Source organism: Lethenteron reissneri, chromosome 7, assembly GCF_015708825.2.
Source record: "Lethenteron reissneri isolate LAM-NWPU_2019-01 chromosome 7, ASM1570882v1, whole genome shotgun sequence".
Taxonomy (NCBI): domain Eukaryota; kingdom Metazoa; phylum Chordata; class Hyperoartia; order Petromyzontiformes; family Petromyzontidae; genus Lethenteron; species Lethenteron reissneri.
In genome coordinates, this window is record NC_083785.1 from 10,361,575 (window position 1) to 10,382,333 (window position 20,759).

General features: G+C 50.5%; 1 protein-coding gene across 2 annotated transcripts in view; it reads left to right on the forward strand.

Annotated features, from left to right (window-relative positions):
* Positions 1-814: 814 nt before the first annotated feature.
* Positions 815-20,759, forward strand: part of LOC133357508 (calcitonin gene-related peptide type 1 receptor-like) — a 151,093-nt gene continuing 131,148 nt past the window's right edge. Inside the window, exon 1 of one of the 2 annotated variants that reach the window (XM_061575476.1) lies at positions 815-1,164. The gene's annotated coding sequence lies outside the window, so the exon portion shown is untranslated. The remainder of the gene's footprint in view (positions 1,165-20,759) is intronic. The other variant, XM_061575484.1, reaches the window with a different exon arrangement.

Sequence of the window (20,759 nt, forward strand, 5' to 3'; positions counted from 1 at the left end):
TACCGCTAACCCACAGCTGTCGTTTTCGTCCCGCAACAGTCGGCCCATAATGCCCGACTCTACAGCCACCTGTCTAACGAACGTGCGCGCGTATTGATCAGAGAGGCCGAGAGGTGAGAGGATGGTGGTCGTGGCGGCGAAGCGACGGCCTGTTCGGGGAAAGGGAGAGACTGAGAGGTGGGGCACACGCCACGGAGACACAGACAAAGATCCCCCGTATAGCCTGTAATAGACTGTTGGGGCAAGTGCTGTTAGCGAGCACCTATGAAGGCCGGCACGGTACACGAGGAGGCGGGTGGCTAGCAAGCACGCCCGGCCGCCTTTGTCTCCCCAGTGGCGATGTTTACACAGCGCACCAGGTACTCATTTGAAGCTGAGACGACCTAGGAGAGGCCCAGGACCGGTTCGGATACTCGCCATCACTGGTGGTGGCCGTGAGCGGGAATCGAACTCGGCTCCCCGGGTTCGTAGCGCCGCGCGCTGATCGCTATAGACGCGCGCGCGCACACGCAGCCCCATGCGTTTCAATGCGCACACCTTCCCTCGTTTCCGGGCGGCGTATAAATTCGCGAACGAGTGTTAAGTGGATGTGCCCAACGCTGTCCGCTATTGTGCGCGGAGCATAAGCTACGTGGCCCCACGCTCTCTCGCTCTCTCTCTCTCTCTGGCTCTCGCTGGCTCTCCTACCGGTCACGCCATCCTTAGCCCAGACCATTGCCACAATCCCAGCTCCAACCACCCCCCACCACCACCACCACCCCCCACTCCACCCTCCCCTAAAGCCAAACCCCTCTAGCCCCGTCCGCAGAGCGCGGCGACACGAGACCCAACCGGAGCCACCGCTGCTACCACCGCCGCTACTGCTGTCAAAATGCGCAGGGACATCCTCCTGCGGGTTGCCTGTCAGATGTGTCCGCGCATCGGACACTAAATATAACGTGAGAACATTTCTCTACCGGCACGCACACACACACACACATGCGTACGTACATACACGTGTGTGTGTGTGTACGTGTGCGGTTGTGGGTTTGGGGGAGGGGGTCATAGTTCGTGTTGCGCGGCACCGTCGTCCGTATCTGCGTAAAGCCGATTTGGAGTCCCGGCTCTGGATTTACGCGCGAGGAAGGGGATGGATGGCCAAGGATCGGATCTGAGCGCGCTGCGGTGAGTAAAGCTGATGCGTGGTGGCGCTCGCATTCATACGGCCAGTCGGCGTAAGGAGGGTAGCGTGCACGTCTCTCTGTGTGTGTGTGTCTGTGCGCGTGTGTGTGTGTGTATCTGCTTGTCTCACTCTGTCTCGTTTCTTTGTGCGTGTGTGTGTTTGTCTCTCTCGCTCTGCGTGTGTGTCTGTCTGTCTGTCTCTGTGCGCACGTCTCTCTCTCTCTCTCTCTGCGTCTCTCTGTGCGCGTGTGTATCTGCTTGTCTCACTCTGTCTCGTTTCTTTGTGCGTGTGTGTGTTTGTCTCTCTCGCTCTGCGTGTGTGTGTCTATCTGTCTCTGTGCGCATGTCTCTCTCTCTGCGTCTCTCTGTGCGCGTGTGTGTGTCTGTCTGTGCGCGTGTGTATCTGCTTGTCTCACTCTGCCTCGTCTCTTTGTGCGTGTATGTCTGTCTCTCTCGCTCTGCGTGTGTGTGTCTGTCTGTCTCTGTGTTCATGTCTCTCTTTCTCTCTCTCTGCGTCTCTCTGTGCGCGTGTGTGTGTCTCTCTGTGTGCTCGTTTATGGATGGGTGTCTCTATCTTTGCGCGCGGGTGTGTGTGTGTATCTCTCTTCGTGACTCTGTGTGTATGCGTGTCTGTGCACGTGTGTGTCTCTCTCTGGGCGTTGTTCTCGGTGTCCCTCTGTGTGTGTCTCTCTGTGCCTCTCGATCTATCCCTGTGCACGCGTATTTCGCGCTCTCCCTTCTCTCTCTTGCTCTCTACATGCGCGCGCTCGTGTCTTTCTGCGTGTAAGTGTATCTCTCTCTCTGTGTGTGCCCGTGCGCGCGTAGCTGGGTGCATGTCACTGCGTCTCGCTGTGCGCTTGCGTGTCTCTCTCTCTGTCTGAGTGCACGTGTCTGTCTATGCGCGTGTCTTTCTGTCCGTCTCTCCTTGTGCTCGCTTGTGTGTGTCCCTCTGCCTCTCTGTGCTGGCGTGTGTGTACGCGTGTGCGTGTCGCTCTGGGGAGCGGAAGTGTAGCGGTTATCGCGCTGCGCTGTGCTCCAAACCCGGCGACCCGAGTTCGAATCCCGCTCACGGTCAACACCAATGACGATTATCTGAACCGGTTCTGGGCTTACCCCTAGGTCGACTCAGCCTCAGATGAGTACCTGGTGCGGTGTGTAAACATCGCTACTGGGGAGACAAAGGCGGCCGGGCGTGGTGCTGGCCACCCACCCCCTTGTGTGCCGTGTCGGCCTTCATAGGTGCTCGCTAACAACACTTGCCCCAACGGTCTGTCAAGGCTATACGGGGGATCTTCGTCTTTGAATGTTGTGTGAAGCGGTGGTGTAGCGGTTAGCGCGTTGCGCGATGAACCTAGCGGCCCGGGTTCGATTCCCGCTCACGGCCACGACCAATGACGACTATCTGAACCGGTCCTCGGCCTCCCCCTAGGTCGACTCAGCCTCAAATAAGTACGTGGTACGGTGTGTAAACATCGCCACTGGGGAGACAAAGGCGGTCGGGCGTGGTTGCTTGCTCACCTACCCGCTCGTGTACCGTTACGGCCTTCAAATGTGCTCGCAAACAGCACTTGACCCCAACAGTCTGTGAAGGATCTAATGTAGGACCTTCGTCTTTGTGTGGCACTCTATGACTCTCTGCGCTCGCTTGTGTTCTGCCTCTGCCGCGTGAATCCTCCGCGAGTGTACACGAAGCGTTGGATGCTTCACATAATCTGTCATCGAAATAATGAGGCCGACGGGCATTCTTTATCCTTACAAAGCACAGGCGCGCGGCATGTTTTAGTTTTCGTTTTTTTCCCTTTAAAGCGAGAGTGTGCGTGCATGCGTGCGCGCGTTCACTGGCAGGAATACGTCCGAGAACACGAAGACAGGAACGTCATAGTATCCGTCTGGAGACGCCGTGCGTCTCTCCTCGGGAGCGGGGACATGAATAATAGATCACGTGTTTGTTTCAATTATTCATACTATTACTATTGTCATGTTATGCACTTCTCTGCATGGAGCGGTGGCGCGGCGGTTAGCGCGCCCGCCGCTACGACCGCGAAGCCAGCGGCGCGAGTTTCGTTCCCCGAGTGACATTCGGGTCCCGAGTCGCACACCGCTGCCGCCTCTCGCGGTCCTGCCGCGTGAATGATACAATCCACCTATCGCCTGCACGTAGACGTGATTTAAAGCGACACCCATCGATATCCATTCATCCGTACATCGATATCCATCTCTTTTGTTGACGTCCTCTCGTTGACGCGTTCCATCCATTGGCTGCCATTCCATTATTACTCTCGCCCATCCGTTATCATCATCATCATCACAATCATCATACCTAACAGCGGCACGTCGTGTCCAAGCCACACTCGCTGTTCTTAACATTTTGAATGATGTCAATAAACCCTGCTATGTATCTTCTCCAATCCAAATGTGCTCCTCTCTCTGCGACCACGTCATTGCCGTGTCTACGAGAACGCTCGCGGTAGACTGTGCGAGGCATCTTGTGATGTTAATCGCAAGCGATCGAACGCCTTAGAGTTCGCTGCCCGGAGTAGCCCTAAGTCCCGTGCCGTGATGAATGTTCCGCGAATAGAAAGCCAAGATTGAACGGGAGCTCAGAGTGAGAATAGCGGGAGCGATCGGAGCAGATTTACCCCGAGAATGCGTGCAGCTCTTTGAGTCAATCCACTGCTGGATGAAGACCTCGATCGCCATGCCGTTCTGGGTCGTGCAGGTTTCTTGCAACATACTTCACCACGCTGGTCAATACGGTTCGGTGTTGTCGCACGAGAAAAAATTAACTAACACGACATTGACCATTTGTTTCTATCCGTTTAGACTTTAGAGCGACACGCCGATGCAAACGATCAGCTCAATTAGCTCCACGCCTAACCGTGGATTTGCGCATCACGTGTGTGTCTATGTGGGGGGGGGGGGGGGGGGGTGGCCTCCCCGAGGTAAACTCAGCCTCAAAATGAGTACTTGACCTGGGGCGGTGTGTCAACGCGAGCACTGGGGAGACAAATGCGGCCGTGCGTGTGGCTGGCCGCGCTACCTTACCCGTTGCGCCGCGATGGCCTTAATTAGGTGCTCACTAACAGAGCTTTGCCCCTAGGTTCGCTCAGCCTTAAATGAGTATGCCTTGAACGGCGTGTAAACATCAGTGCTGCGGAGAGAGAGAGAGAGCGTGTTGCGAGCCACGCCAGCCTGTGCCGCCCTTAATCGATACCCACTCTAAGCACTTGCCCCAACAGTTTGTTCAATGTTATACCGGGGGGAGGGGGGCTCTTTTTCATTGCGGCATACCAATGATGACCTGCGTTTATTCACGAAAACGTGAGTCTCAAGAGCCTGCTAAGGAGGGTCCTGCTACAACTGGGACGTGTTGGCCACAGTGCCACAAAATGAGCAGTGCCCGGAAAAATTCCAGCGCGCATTCGAGAATAACTCTGGAAGCTCCGCACAGATGGATCCAATAAATATATATCCCCAAATAGAGTTGTAACCATTAGCCAGGGGGTCAATCCACTGCTGGATGAAGGCCCTCTCAAAAAAGCCGCCGATACCCTGGACGATCCTGCAATGTCATTGGAGTGATCCAACCTAAGGCACACGGCAAAAAAAGCCGATCCACGATTTTCATCACTCGCGCCATCCCAAATCCATCGCTCCGTCTCTCTCGGCGGCCCCGTTGCGTTCCGTCGGCCGGGCGCTCCTCGGCGTCCAGTTCTTTTAACCGCCGGCGTTTCCAAACGTTTTTGGGTTTTTTTCCCCTTCATCCCCCCCCCCCCCCGCTCGCTCCCCTCGTTCTAATTTCACACTCAAGCAGGAACTACCGGCCCGCTCGCTCTTGGCCAGGCGGGTGGTGGGGGGCGAGGTGGATTAACACGGTCCGCGTGCCGCCTGGGACGGAGATAACGGCTCCTGTGAATCCACAGAAGCGACCGTGCGTGCTTTTTGATAAGCAATAAGAAATTCGCGGAAGTTCCCCGCAAGATGTTTTATATTTGTTTTTGTATCGTCGTCGACCTATTCTTTATTCTCTCCTTTTTGTAAGCAATGTCGCGGGCACGAGGCTTTCTTTTTAGTTTTTTTGACATCTTCCAGGGCACAGCTGGGCGCTCCCATGGGATGCGTTTCCGTCTCAGATGCTTGTTCGGTGTAGGTTGCATTAGAAAGAACGCGATTGCGATGGGGGGCGGGGGGGGTGGTTTGCGAACTCGAAAAACGGCGTGGCGTCTGGTGGAGCTCCCCCGGCCACAGCAGCCTTAAAATACAAACGACCCGCATTTAGTTTTTTTGACATGGGGTTTCAAATGTACGCACACGAAGTCGAACACACTGCTGTAGTAGTAGCAGTATGAGTAGTAACCACACCTTTCCCATGCCTGTGTCAGTCACGTGGATTGTTTTTGTTTGTTTGTTGTTTGTGACCATACTTCACCACGCGCGTTAACAACAATACATGGTTGGCGAGTTGGTTGATGCCATCACTCGCCACTGAATCGGACTCAGGTTGGCGGGTTCCCATCACTGCCGTTGTGTGTGTGTTATATACTGTATATAATGGGGAGCGGTAGTGTAGTGGTTATCGCGCTGCACTACGAACTTGGCGACCCGGGTTCGATTCCCGCTCATGGCAAGCACCAGTTACGATTATTTGAACCGGTCCTGGGCCTCCCCTAGGTCGACTCAGCCTCAAATGAGTACCTGGTGCGGTGTGTAAACATCGCCGCTAGGGAGACAAAGGCGGTCGGGCGTGGTGCTGGCCACCCACCCCCTCGTGTGCCATTCTGGCCTTCATAGGTGCTCGCAAACAGCACTTGCCCCTACAGTCTGTTAAGGCTATACGGGGGATCTTTATGCTGTATATATAGACGACTACATGTGCTAATGCACGGTTGTAGATAACCCGAAGAGATTGTGTGGTGGTGGTGGTGGTGGTGGTTTATTATTGAAAACGTTGTGACCGTTTCAGATTTTATAGCCAGGCGACCTAAAGACCCAAAATGCGTTTGTGTGTTTTGTTGTTGTTGTTGTGCTGAGTGCGATCCAATTGTAGATACCCCACCGATTTGTAGTGGACGCGTGATATGCTCTTCTCGGCAAACCTATTTGGATACTGTGCTTGTGAAAGCCATGGTATCACATCTTACTGAGGAGAGAGTTAAGCGATTGAATACGTGGTGAGACTCGTGTAGAGAAGGCTTTGAAATAAGAGGTGTTTTTCTCTCTCGATATACAGTACTGTCATTTATCCTTATTTATGTTATCGGGGTGTCTATAAATGGGTCACTTTGTTTTAACTGATTCCGCTTTTATAATGGGGTGTTCTTGCAACAAACAACATCAGGGTATCCAGCAAAAAAGAAATCTTTCTAAAAAGCCAGATTCTGCTGATAAGACCCAGAAGGTCGAAACCAGTCCAGAGTTTGCTTGCTTAAAACATACTGCTTCATTTATAGCGAATGACTACAACCTATACATTCACCCTTATCTTCAGCATCGCTATGAACGTGATGATCATCGGTGATGATGGCAGCTGTATGTTCCATTTCCGCTCACGGCCAACGCCAGTGGTGATTATCTGAACCGGTCCTGGGCATCTTCTAGGTCGACTCAGCGTTAAAATGAGAACATCAGCAATGGAGAGACAAAGGCGGCCGGTCGTAGCGCAAGCAACACCAGCCCCGCGTGTGCCGTTCCGGCCTTCGTAGGCGCTCGCAAACAGCACTTGCCCCAACAGTGCATTGAGTCTATGTATGTAAAGGATTCCCTAATGGTCGGCTATCGTACATTTCTTAAAGAGCAGTAATTACACCGTGCGTGTGTTTTGAACTGCGGGATTGACTGTCGGCACTAAAGATGAAGTGTTTGCCCCCCAAAAAAAGCCCAAAAAGATCGAGTGATCTGCAACAGCCCGTAGCAGAATCGTTCCCGACAACCACGCTCAGCATACACTTGGGGACTCTTACATCTCAATCAGTGGCGCAGTAACTGCACCATCAGCTCAGGGGGGATGCGCCAATCGGTCACGTGGGGCTCCCAATACTCCTCTAATCAAAAATTAAAAGAACGTAAACGTAAGTTATTTCATTAAAGGAACTAATTTGAAACCGCGTTTTAAAATGTTTTTGTTCTTTTACGCTGTTGTTGAAAACATATCTCGTGCCGGTTGTCAAGGGGGGCCCCAACTGGTAGCTTTGGCCACCATCAGGGGGGTGGGTGGCGGGGCAAGGCACCCCATGCCCCCCCACGCGTGTTGCGCTACCGGCTGGCAGTGTTTGTCACGCGTGGAGTCACGTGATAACATCTTTCCACGCTTGCACGCGCGTGCGTGCGCGTGTTAGTGTGCACAGCAGTATCAGCCTACGCGTACACTTGGTTCATTCAAACTGCTGTCTGTCATTCTTCAATAATCGATGGCGTGTTGTGCTCCCGTGGGTGCGATGGTTCGTCGACGAGACCTGCAATCCGGAGTTCGCCGGTTCGATCTTTCGCTCTGGCAGTTGAAAGAAGATTCGTGAACCCCACTCTCTCCTTTCGTGTGTAGTAAAGTATGGATATTCCGACCTCATCCAAAACGTTTGTCCACGGCGTGAAAGAGAAGAGGCGAAAATAACACACGGAGAAGCGTTCTTCACTAGTTTTCAGATAGAGGGGGGCAACTTTCGCCGATAAGACATCATCGGTGCGAGGGGCGCCACACATTTGAAACCATTGGGGGTTTGACAGTGGAACGATGATGATGATAGGTGTGTGAATTGTTGTGGGGTCCGCACCTTAGGGGGCCGCACTAAAGGCCACCAGGGGCCGCCTGTGCCCCCCGCGGGGCCTCGCAATAAAGATAACTGTTATAGAGCGTCTCTCTAGCGGAGGCCCTTCCGTCAATTGTGGTGTGAGCGAACAGTTGCAGGGCTGCGCTTCTACCTTTGCGTTTTTAGCAATGACAAACATCCCGTATCATAATGCTCGTAAGTGAGCTGTGTGCGCAAATACAACCCCCCTTTGCGAATTGGAGACTATACAATGGCTGAATGTGTTGATTTAATTATCCTCTCCCACGGTTATACTGCAAATTGTACTCAAGGGTGACCTGTCATTATGGCGAAGGAGAAATGTCATAATAGTGCTCGTAAACTGTGAGCGCAAATACAATCTCCCTTTGCCAAATGGAGGTAATACAGTGGTTGGATGTATATATTCACCTCGCCTCTCCCACGTTGTATCGCAAATTATACTCATGCTGGATGACCTGCCATTATGGGGAAGGATGAATGTCAAATTAACCATCGTAGAGTTGTGCACTGGCCGTGTGTTCGAGGGCCGGTCTCATGAAAGGCGCAAAGGTCCTGTATCACAGAGATACATCCGAGAGCCTATTCAATGACCGCATTCTACCGAGTATTAGATGCTCAAAGAAAGTAACAAAAACAAAACAGCGCATCCCTCATTATCCCTATGTGGCCTGAACAGGAAATGTATATAAAAGGTGAATTTTCAGGCAATGTCCCTTCTTCATAGCACTTACATAGAGAGGCCAGATAAGTAGGCTGGATAATGAGATACTCAAGAAAAGAACTGTAAGACGCAATCCGAATTACACCTTGCACCCTGTGAATAAAGCCACGAACCAACCTGATTATAAGACGCACCTGCAAATGTTACTTTAAAACGCAGGACGAAGGGTTAGGACGGTGGGGGGGGGGGGGGGTGTGGTACTTGGGTTAAAGGTGGAGGGGTTACCAGCCCCTCGCACCCATCCAGAGCCCCCTTTGACCGCTGTGGTGGCTCCAAACGCCACGAGTTGAATGGCCAATCGAAATTGGTCTTCCCTCCTTGGCGCTGCTCACCACATCGTTACTCCCCGGCACCACCGAGGAGGTATGGGGGGAGGTGTTTTGCCCGGGGGGGGGGGGGGGGGTCGTGGTGCGTCTTATAATCCGGATAATACGGTATCAGAGAAGAGCTGTTGTGGCCCCTTTTCACATGAGCAAGAGGCGACAGCAGCAGCAGCAGCATCAGCAGGCACGGCTCCCCTGCAATGCTGAACTGAACCGCCTATGGGCGCTGGCGATCGACGCGGGCGGCGCAGTCGCGTAACGAGCGTGGGGGGGGGGGGGGCAAGGAGGGTGCCTTGCCCCCCCACCACCACCACCCTGGTGGACAAAGATCCGAGTTGGAACCCCCGCATTGACAACCACTGTGAGATGTATTTTCAACAACCGGTGTCAAAGAACCAAAGAAAAGTTTGTGAACGACTCTCGACTTAAAGCTTTCGTGACTGCAGGAATTCATATTCTTTGCGTCTTTCGGTAAAGTCACGTCGATAGGTTCAAAGAAAATAACATTTTTTTGTTATTTTTTGTTATTTTATTTGAACCCATCTACGTGACTTTACCGAAAGACCCACAGAATATGTGAATGATGTGATCAGGCAAGAGGAGTCACGGGATATAGAGCCTAGGTGCGACCATGTGAGACAAATCAACTATTAGGGCCCCTACCTGGCCGATGTCTGCACCCCCTCAGCTGATAATGTCGTCACTACGGCACTGCACGAGTGTGAAGTCAGTCGGATGAGTCTCCCTGTTGTCACCACAGCAGCAGCAGCAACAACAACAACAACACAGCCTCCATTCGCCACTAAGTTGCGTTGACGTTTCCACGGCGCCTGTGCCAGGCCAGGTCCACTTTGAGGCCATGTGAAGTGTCGAAGGCTCGCTGACAACAGGCCACGGGAACAGACCCAGGTGCCCAGATGGTCGAGATGAATTGCAGATGCACACCACTACAACAAAGATAACAAAGATCCCCTGTGTAGCCTTACCAGACTGCCGGGACAAGTGCTGTTAGCAAGTAGCATTTAAATTTCGATTTAAAGCTTTCGTGACTGCAGGGATTCATCTTCTTGGTTCTTTCGGTAAAGTCACGTAGAAGGGAAATAATAAAATAATAAAAATAAAACATAATAAAATAATTCTCACTACGTATCGGCCACAACGCAAGCAGCCGTCCTCAGGTGACGAACAGGTCTGTCGGGAAGACAGCGTCTGAATGAAACACCACCAGGCTTGGAGCGTATATTTAAGCTGGGTTGGAGGGGGAAGAGCGCCTTGACAAAATAATTATTTAATTATGCTTCATTTGTATTATTTCCCTTCTACGTGACTTTACCGAAAGAACCAAGAAGAAGTATCAATTAATGAAGGCCGGCACGGCACACAAAGCGGGTGGGTGGCCAACACCACGCCCGGCCACCTTGGTCTCCCGACTGGTCGACGTTTACAACACCGCACCGGGTACTCATTTGAGGCCGAGTCGACCGAGGTTGACCGACTCGTATGACCGTCAGCAACGAACGGAGTCTCACGCACGTGTCGCATTGTGCGCGAGGCAAAACACGAAATTCGAACCTTTATGGGCGAACAGCGACCGCAATTTCCCTGCTGATTTTTTGTTGTTGTTGTTGTTGTTATCGCTATCGACGTCGGCGTTTAACGCGGCGAATGGTTGTGCTCATTATTTCGTGGCGTCTGTTATGAGTGAGTGCGTGCGTGCGTGCGAAAGATTGCGAGCGGTGGGTGCGGTGGTTAGCGCACTGGAATAAGAATCCCGGCGGCCTCGGTTCGATTAATCGTCAAAAGCGGTCCGAGGTCGACTCGGATTAAAAAAAAAACTACCGATTACCCAGGTGCGGTGTGTAAACGTCGGCACTTGGGAGAGACAAAGACGGTCGTGTGCGGTGACAATCGCACCACCTCCGTGAGTGGTGAGCCGTGCCAGCTTTTCATAGGTGCTGCTCGCTTAGGGCACTTGCCCCAACAAGCCCGTGGAGGCTACTCGGGAGAGCTTTGTCTTTATTTGAAAATCTGAAATCAGAAGAAAAAAAAAGAACCCCTGAAACTCATCCCATATTGAGCTTGGATTAGAACAGCGTGTGAATGTGTGCTGTGGCACCTGAGTCAAGAATACATCATCCCCTCAACTGCAAGGCAGTGAAGTGCACTAGTGGGTACAGAGTCCACAGAGAGAGAGAGCCTCGGGCTGACATTATTGCGCAGTTGGGTGCATTGATGTTAAGGGCTTGAATTGCTCTTTAATTTAGGTTCCGTGAAAACAAACGCTTTGTGTTAAAGGAACTGTGTACGGCAACCACCTCTGCTGCCCTAACGTTTTCCAGCCGGGTGGCCACTGCTCCCTAAGTGGCCACCAGTGTTTCACCACTGGCTTCCACGTTTATTTAACGCCATTGCTGAACACGAGCACCCCAAACGGCCGACGTGTCGAGCGGCCAGCAACAAGCAGCACTAACCAATGGCATCCAAATTTTGACTTAAAACTTTCGCGACTGCAGGAATTCATATTCTCTGGTTCTTTCGGTAAAGTCACGTAGATAGAAAAAATACAATAAAATTAAGTGAATAAAAATATCACGACGTTTCGATTGTGCTGCGATCGAAACGTCGTGATAATTTTATTCACTTTTTTTCTATCTACGTGACTTTACCAATAGCATCCACTTTATTTACCATGCTAGTGGGAAGACGGAGGGGGCGGGTGATAGACCGATTCATTGAAATCGTGGACTGGTGCTTGAACCAGTGGCGTATAGGGTGGTTTGGCAAGGGCACTGGGGCAACGAATTTTGAAATGGGCACTCCCCACCCCTCTCCCATCTTCGTAGCCCAGATGCTAGGGCCCTTCCTGCCTGGTGGGCGCTCGGTGCCGTTGGAATGGCTGCACACTCGATTGCTATGCCACTGGAAAAAGGTCCCCCATAGATATGAACATTTTGAATCGGGAACATCACTTACCATATTGCTTTTTTACTACTACTACTACATCCTGCCTTCTAGCGTGCTTTTCATATCGCTAAAATGCATCATAAATACGGCGTACGTGTAAAATATATCAGCCCGCTATTCATATATTAAAAGGTGTCCCTTTTAAAATGTGCATGAATAGGAGGGATTATGAGGATGTTGGCGCAGCAGGATGGGGACATCGCTCACGGATTCGTGTTTACGCATTTTTTTCACATCGTGGCTCCCAACAACGGTGACGTTTTTTTTTTCACTTCTGGATTCTGCATCATCAACGTGAATAAATAATAAGCAAGATTGTTAGGACTCAATGAATTACTCAACACGAAGCATCCAATCGCTAATAACCATCAATAAATAATATTGTCACCATCAATTAATCATCGTCATACTCATTAAGTCACCATCATGATAAATTATCTTCCCAATTTTTTATTCATCGTTATAAATCATCACTCAACCAATCATCACGATTCACATCAAAACATCATCAATCAATCATCAAGATTATCATCATCATCCTCTCAATATAATCATCATATTGATCGAAATAAATCATTAATCGTCATCATAATTCAATCGTCAATCGCCACCATGAATAGTTCAAGCTTCAAATTTATTTTCTTTAACCAGGTGAGAATTCAATACACCAGGATAAGCCTCATTTGCAAGAGTGACCTTTTCGTGTAAATAATCCCGTATAGGGGAAGTGGACGGTTGGCCGTGGTACGCGTTTCTATCCCGTCTACTCGATTCATCCACCGAGGCAGCGATCTCAGTATTGGGCTCCTTGTAAGAGTTGAGCGAGTGAGTGTGTGTGAGTGTGTGTATTACGAGTGTGTGTGTGTGTGTATTACGAGTGAGTGTGTGCGTATGTATTACGAGTGAGTGTGTGTGTGTATTACGAGTGAGTGTGTGTGCGTATGTATTACGTTGCACTTCTATCGCACCGTACGTAGCCAACTGCGCAAATCGTATGTGCGCGGGGGGAGGACAACCAACTGAACGCAAAGATCAGCTCTAAAGAAATGAGTTTTCAATCCAGATGATTTAAAAGTGCATAGCTTCCAGTGCCTTCCTAATATCGGAAAGGAAGAGCGTTCCATACCGCTGCAGAAGCGCATCTGAAAGCGGCACGCGATGCGGTGACCACCGTCTTTGCTCGATGGCGAGCAGTCAAAAGACCACAGGAGTTCGTGTGATGGAGCAGCCAGTCCGCCGTGCCTAAGAGTGGACGTTCGTTCGACTCCACCGCCTGCCAATCGCACATTTAATGACGCCATCGAGAGCCCAGCCGTTGTTCAGAACAGCAGCGCGGTTGAAAGAAAAAAAACCGGATTAGCTCACTTGTCCTCTTGAAATTAAAACGGCACTTAAAGGCCAACGGGGCGCACCTGTCCTAATATGGGACATTTGCTAAGGGACCACGCGACAGGGCGGCACGTTAGCAGTGACACCACTGGCTGCGTTTCAGCTCCATTGGATGTTGTAATGTTACGTCACGTGCGTCTTTTCATTTTAGCCACATGTAGAATTTGTTTTTGAAATCCCAAATTTATTCAGATTCTTTTGGGATGCCGCCATGGTGTGACGGTTAGGACGCCTCGGTCCAACCAGCAGTATAAATTAATAATAAATTGGTACACCACAATTGCTCGGTGAAAATTGTGCTTTAATTCTCAGAGCTGACATTTATCCAAATTAAGTGGAACCCCAAAAAAACACTGAATGTTTTGGGTTTTTCTTTTTTATGTGCAGCCATTAGTAGGCCAGACCGAGTCCATCAGCTCACCGCACTTAAGAATCCAGTTTACTCGCGAGCTGTTCATAAACACCGAGATTCAAACCTCGGATCTCAATAGCGCCGGCTCCCTTCTCTGAATGCTCGGCCGCCTCCTCGAGGATGAACCTTGGATATGACACAGAAATGCTGACATTAAACTAAACAATTTTCATATGATCTTACCAGCTAAGGCCCACTTGAGCCACATTTGTCTTTTTCAGAAGCGACTGGCTATCACAAATGATAGCTCAACGAAAGTGGCTTCTCGTCACGTGGAAATGTATCGCAGCCAAATACTCTAAAGGCGGAATATTGATTCTAAACGTGGAAGGAACGACCAGAGGACCCGGAAAAAAGTCCCCACGACTACGGAGATAGAGAGAGACATGCAAACTCCAAATACACAGCAGGCGTCAGGGGTCGGAATTGAACCCACGGATTCCTGTATACCAGGCAAGGTAGTCAACATCTCACCACCGCGGTGCCCCATTCTGCCACTGCTGCTGCTAACGCTGACCGAGGGAGTGTATCACCTCTCTCCTCGTGCCAGATTAAGCTACTGCGGGGCCTGTAGCATATGTTATAAAGAGGCCATAATAAACTAAAATATTAAAACACAAATTTTCACTTGCACAGTAAAGAAATTGTATGGTCTTCGTTTGCTATGCAGCCAGATAATACGACAAATCGCTAACCTTAAACACCCGGTCGTTCATAAAAGTTGAAGGCAGTATAGTGCTATAGTAATAGAGCAAGTGCAGAATCACTGAACCGGAATTGATAGCTTGAAAGTATTTAGCGCGGGGCCCTTGACAGTGTGGGGCCCGTAGCTACTACATATGTAGCTACTTTTGCTACTAGGATAATTCAGCACTGCCTCCCCCCCCCAATATGCGAACGAGGTCTCATGTCTCCTGTTAATGGGCCAGCCTGTGGCTGCCGCCGCCAGGGGTGCAGGAGGAGGGTGACGGCGTGTCCGATGGAACGGAATGCGTGAAAAGTCGGCACGGTTTATTTTTGCTGAAGCTGCGCGCTCCGGCGTGTGTGTGCCGACTCCGGGCGCCTTGTTTACACGGCTCTCTGGCACATCAGACGGCCACCGCGCTTGTACATCGAAGGCGAATCGCTGTCACTTGCAGGAAAACAATCTGGGAGCTGGGAAATAAATTGATGCATTTTCCACTATTTTTGTAGGGAAACGTTGAGCTTTTTGAAGGTTCTGTGCATTCGCGCGTTTGATAAATCGATGGGCCAGTGCTGCGTTTGTTTGTTGCTCTCAGTTGTGGCTTTGTGGGGTCTCAAGCAGCAGCGACTAAACAGTGTCTCCACTATGGGGATCTCATTTGCCAGTAAAAATGTGATAATTGGTTCTTTACCCTTCTATCTGGCAACAAAACAGTGTCTCTTCAACCTCTTTTTTTTCTCTACTGCCGAACCAGCCCAGCCCGGCACGGGTCAGGAGGTGCCTGGTCGATTTTTTTAGTGGCAGAAGTCGAGTCCTGCCACTGACGTCTCACGCAATGAACTGGCGAAGGCGCGTGCCGATGATGACGCCGTGGAGCTCGTCATCCTCACCATCTCCTGACTGAATTCGCACTTTAACCTCTGCATCCCACCCCCCAACCCACGACCCCCCGAGCCACATCGAGGCGTCTTGTGACGCCAGCGTGTATCACAGTTTGGTTTCCGGCTCAGCTGACCAACAAACCACAGTGATTTGGGCCGAATGTGCCCGTGGAAAAGATCGTCTTTGTGTCTTCCACCATTCCATCTCAAAACGTATCTCCAAGCACAAGAAGACACGGGGTTAGCGAAGAGGGTGGAGGTTGTGCCCTCTCATTTGTTTTCACGCCCCCAACCCCTCCTCCAGCTACCTGACATGCCCCCCCCCCCAACCCCATGGATATTTTCCACCCTTAAACAACTTCCTAAGTGTCTCTGCACGTCTGACTTCAGGCGTTCTTTTCCAGCCCTTGAAGCCGTGACCTTTGGGACTTGTGACACGTCCTTCCTACATTCGCCGATGCTTTTGTTTTTCTCTTCCGTTCAGGCTGTACCCGCTACGCGTTGTGTTCGTCACGATGCCCGACGTTTTTCGCTGTACGTTCTCGGGAGCTTCTTGAGGAACAGAACGAACATCGTTGGTTTCCGAACACACACGCGGCGGCAATGACCCCAAAAAAGTGCACGGGAGAGTTTGGGAGGCTGACCGCGTCCTTGCCGTCGCGTGCCGTGGCCTGTTGCGTCCCGACAGCAATCCGTGTTGAATAACACTGGTCAACAAAAAAAAATGTTTTTTTCTGGCCTGGACTTTTGCAGCTGTTTTAGACTAATTTCAGGCTGCTGATTCCAAATCTGATCTCAGATTTGCTCTATCACATCTCCATTTTTATGCTATCGGCACACCCCATTTTCATTGATTTTACCCGAAATTAGCTCTGTCACTTATGATTGCAAGTTGTTGCGAGTCAGTGACTGCTTTAGTGTTAAAATATGGTGCTGTATTTTAGGATAGTGTGTTTATAATATCATTTTATGTAGATATCCACATTTATTTAATATTTTTCTTCTGCAGTTTTTATTGAAAATGCAGTATTTGATATCTCAAAAACCTGATGTGATAGACAAAAACTGATGCCAGATTTGGAATCAGCACCCCAAAATTACATTAAAACCGTTGGAACACCTTGTGCCAGAAAAAGTGTGTTGGCCAGTGTTATCTGTGAGCGAGATGACTTGCTCGCAATATTTTCACTGCGAATCTCAAATTAATGTTATGCGTAGAGTCGTAATAAATAATCTCCTTTTATTTACCCGACAGAACCTTATTTAATTACAAGACTGTTTTTTTTGTCTGAAGAGGTGTCCTGTATTTGGGTGTTCTGACGTATCTGCTCGTGAGAGTTTGGCACACGTGAGGCAGTACACAGACCAACACCGACGCGTATGAGGGAGACACACTCTGAGCACTGCAAATATGGATTCATGAATGCAACGCTGTACTGCTAAACTGCTGGCCACCTCTCAGTCTTAATTCTCCAGCACCGGTTACTTGTGAAGGTAGTCTCACATTGCCAAGTACTCAACCAAGGCCCTCTGGGAACCTGAGATCCGGGGAGATCAAGAGATCGTTGTGCGTTCACAATGATTAAGTCATTGTCATGTTTTTTTTTTTTACAAAATCGAGAGCTTTTCTTCTGTTATTTAAATTGGGATTCTGTCAAAACTAATGGCACTTCAGATGCCATTAGCCTGAATATATTACTTCCGTGAACAATTATAGGCACTTATGGATTTTGGGCTCATGGTTACATAAAGAGGTTCTCAAGCGTGATGCGATGGGGGTGTAATGGCGTTTATTTTTAAGATCTAAGTTTCCGTGATGTATCTTCACGTCACCGTCCGGCTGCGCGCTTAAAGATGTTAAAATGGAAATCGGCGGAGTAACAATTTGGTTAACGCCACGCAGCCCAACCGTGCGATGTAAGCGATCGCAGCAAATAGCAGGCACAATCTGTTCTCCTGTAACGCTGTGTGTTCGTGACGCGAATTGGATATAACGCGATGAATGTATTAGGAAATGCATTTTTATAACTGCGGATGCGAATTGAGATTTAACGCGATCGAGTGAACGAAACTCCATCGCGCGAGTCACTATAAGCGGTTGTACGGCTGCCTCGGCCGAAGCATCACACAAGGCATCGGGATGCTGCTGGATGCTTCTAGATGCTACCCACGTGCCTCAGCCGTTGTTCAGCCCTGCGGACGCATCTCCCGTTTTATCGCGGACTGTGCTTTACCGCCTTCATTTTACATTATTTATTATAACGCAATTTTTCCACAATGCGGTGTTCTTTGAGCACGCGACTACTACCACGTTATAGGAGAACAGAGACCGTACATTCTGCTGAGATGGCAATTGGGACGAGTGTCAACTGCAATGGGAACTGAACAATTTTCCAGGTGTATGGTTTTTTTTTGTCTGGATGCTGCCGTGGGGTGACCGTTAACCCACTGAACTTGCACTCCCAGAAGTTATCGGTGCTACCTTTCAGTGCGGCAGTTTCATTAATCCCCTGCTTCTTCCCTATTGTAAATGGGTTCGCCCAAGCCTTGATTTTTTTCACCTAATATTTTATTTGACTTCCGACCTCCATCCCTCCTAGGGGTAAGGGGGGGGGGAAGTGTGGATATATTTTCTGGAGTTCGACCCCGGACAGCTCCAGGCTGAAATTAATCCGTGGGTCCTAACCCACGTGTGTTGCGTGTAGTTGAAAAAGTGTGGGTAACTCCCAGCCTCCAAGACGAAAATACCCTCTAGGGTAACTCTCCAGATCTGTCTCCATTGGAGACCCTCCTGGCAGCAGTCGCTTAAGCAAGAAATTGCGGGGCTACACCTTTTTACCTTGCACTTTCTCATCTGTATTTGTTAATCGACGTCACGCCGAGTTTATCCCGTTTCGTGTGAGCTGCCCCGGAGATGAAATCCATCGTTAACTGACAAAGCGTGCCAGCATCTGCCTGCACATAAACCCTTGCTGTCCATAGCCCTCTCTCTCTCTATCTCGACGGGTTAACAGCAGCCACCGCGTCCAAGAGCGAGCAACGTTGTTGTGAGTTCAAGAACGAGGCGGTGGGGGGGGGGGGAAACGTGGAAATGTAAATCATTCAATTAAGCCGCGTGGCGGAGAGCCGACAGCACGGTGAGAGGACAGCTCGAGTCCCCCCCTTGAGCATTGCAGGGTTTCAAAACAATCTCGTTCTTATTCCGGCGCTTTCTTTCATTAATGTCAGGGAAAGAAGGATGCCGGCCGGCGTAATTGCGTTCTCATTCATGTTTTGTGTCTTTCGAGGACAGCCGCTGCCTCTGCCCCCGCCCCCCCCCCATCCACACCCCCCCCCCCCCGCCAGGAGCGATATTGAGACGATGCGTTACGTCTTTTCTCTCGCTTCAAAACATAACGCCACTCTCCTGTCCCCCAGGTGATGGAAAGAGCGCCGGCTTGCACCGAGGGGACAGGCGATGTGCATTGCGCGTGTGCCGTCTCTCCGGCACGGCAGCGCACGTCTGCTCAACGTGCGCGCGTGCGCGTGCGAGGAGTTTTCGTTTGTAAACATCAGAGTATTTATTTAGACTGGAGGAATCCGATGAGCTTATGAAGCTCTTTTTTCACAGATGTCCAGTGTAGGTGTCGTGTAAGAGGGCGGGAAGCACCCACGCTTTACCCTCCGCCGCACGTGACCTACCGTTCGACTCGCTCGGGAGTGGACCCGTTCACGCTGCTCGGTGCGCCATACAGCAGAGGCAGAGGTCGCAAACGGGTTTTGATTCCTTACCCGTACCCGTACTCGGCCGTACCAGGGTCGCAAATGGGTACCCGTACCCGGGTACCCGTTCCCTACCCGTACCCTACCCGAACTGAGTGACAAACGGTTACTCACCAGTGACTCACGGCCTACCCGTACCCGTACCCGGCCGCACCAAGGTCGCAAACGGCTACCCGTACCCGGCCGGGTATGGGTAGCCGGGTATCGGGTAGGGTACGGGTATCGGGTACCGGGTTGTGACCTCTGAGCAGAGGCACGGAGGAGATTTTAAGAAAGTCAACAGTTGTTCCAGCTGCCACGCTGGGAGATGGAATCGACTTGTCCATTAAGGGCAAAATAGCAACGGCCTAGAGACAAAATCACCCTGAAATGGATCCGATCCCATCGCATCTCAGAAGCTCAGCAAGGTTGAGCTTGGCTAGTGCCTGGATGGGTGGCCACCATTCGCCAGGGACAGGTGCCATTATTGGCGTTGTGGGGCCCTAGAAGAGATCAGTGCAGCAGAAAAAAAAGTGTTGTTCTGTTCTACCTTCACCAGCGTGGTGCCGTACAGTCAAATCATCTCTTGCGGCCATGCGTGCCAGGTGTGAGAGAGGCCCTCATCCAGCAGTGGAGTAATAAAGAAAACGGGCCTTGCATTGTGCTGCTCGAAACGTACGAATAAAAACCGCGCGATGTGGGGGAAACAAACGCCTAGAATTGTAATGTATTACTAATTGTTAGTAGCTCAGCTATTTGAAGAGTATATTTAGTATACTGATGATACCATGTAGTTTATACGTTAGTTGTTTACGTGGTGGTTTAGTTACTGCAGATACATACTATTAACATTCCTTTTCTTTATTAATGCTACCCCTACCCCCTCCCTTTGATGCTACTAATCCTGCATAATGCACGGGTATAATGACTTTAAACCCCCCGCCAAACCTACGCATTTCACAAGTAGTACTAATCGCATATCTGCATTTCCCATAAATATGCTAAACTCCTCTTGATATGCAAGTTATTTTGTCAAGGCGCTCTCTCCCCCCTCCAACCCAGCTTAAATAGTCGCTCCAAGCCTGGGGTGTTTCATTCAGACGCTGTCTTCTGGACAGACCTGTTCTTCACCTGAGGACGGCTTCTTGCGTTGTGGCCGAAACGTCGTGAGAATTGTTTTATTATGTTTTATTTTTATCATTTTATTATTTCCATTCTACGTGACTTTACCGAAAAAACCAAGAAGATGAATCCCTGCAGTTACGGAAGCTTTAAATCGAAATTTAAACGCCTAGAAGTGAAAACGACCGTCGGTTCGCAGCATCGTTTCCAATGGGGGCCTTGCACGGAGCCGCCACTCCGAATGATCGCCTATTGAGTTCCAGGCGTAAATAGAAGGCCTCTACTTCCATAATTTACCTTCGTGAGTTGTTTTTTTTAGGGGTGGGGAGCAGATGGAGGCGGTGGGGGGGGGGTGTATGAGTGAAACGGTGCCTCTTTCAAAAATGATCCCCATCGGCCACTTCGCTGGAAATGCCTGGAGAGGCGCCTGGCAAGCTTCGCCCGACGTGAGCGTGCACGGTGTGTACTTGCTGCGCACGTGTGTGTGGGTGGGTGCGTGGGTGGGTGGGTGCGTGCGTGGGTGGGTGCGTTGGTGGGTGCATGGATGCGTGGGTGGGTGCGTGGGTGGGTGCGTG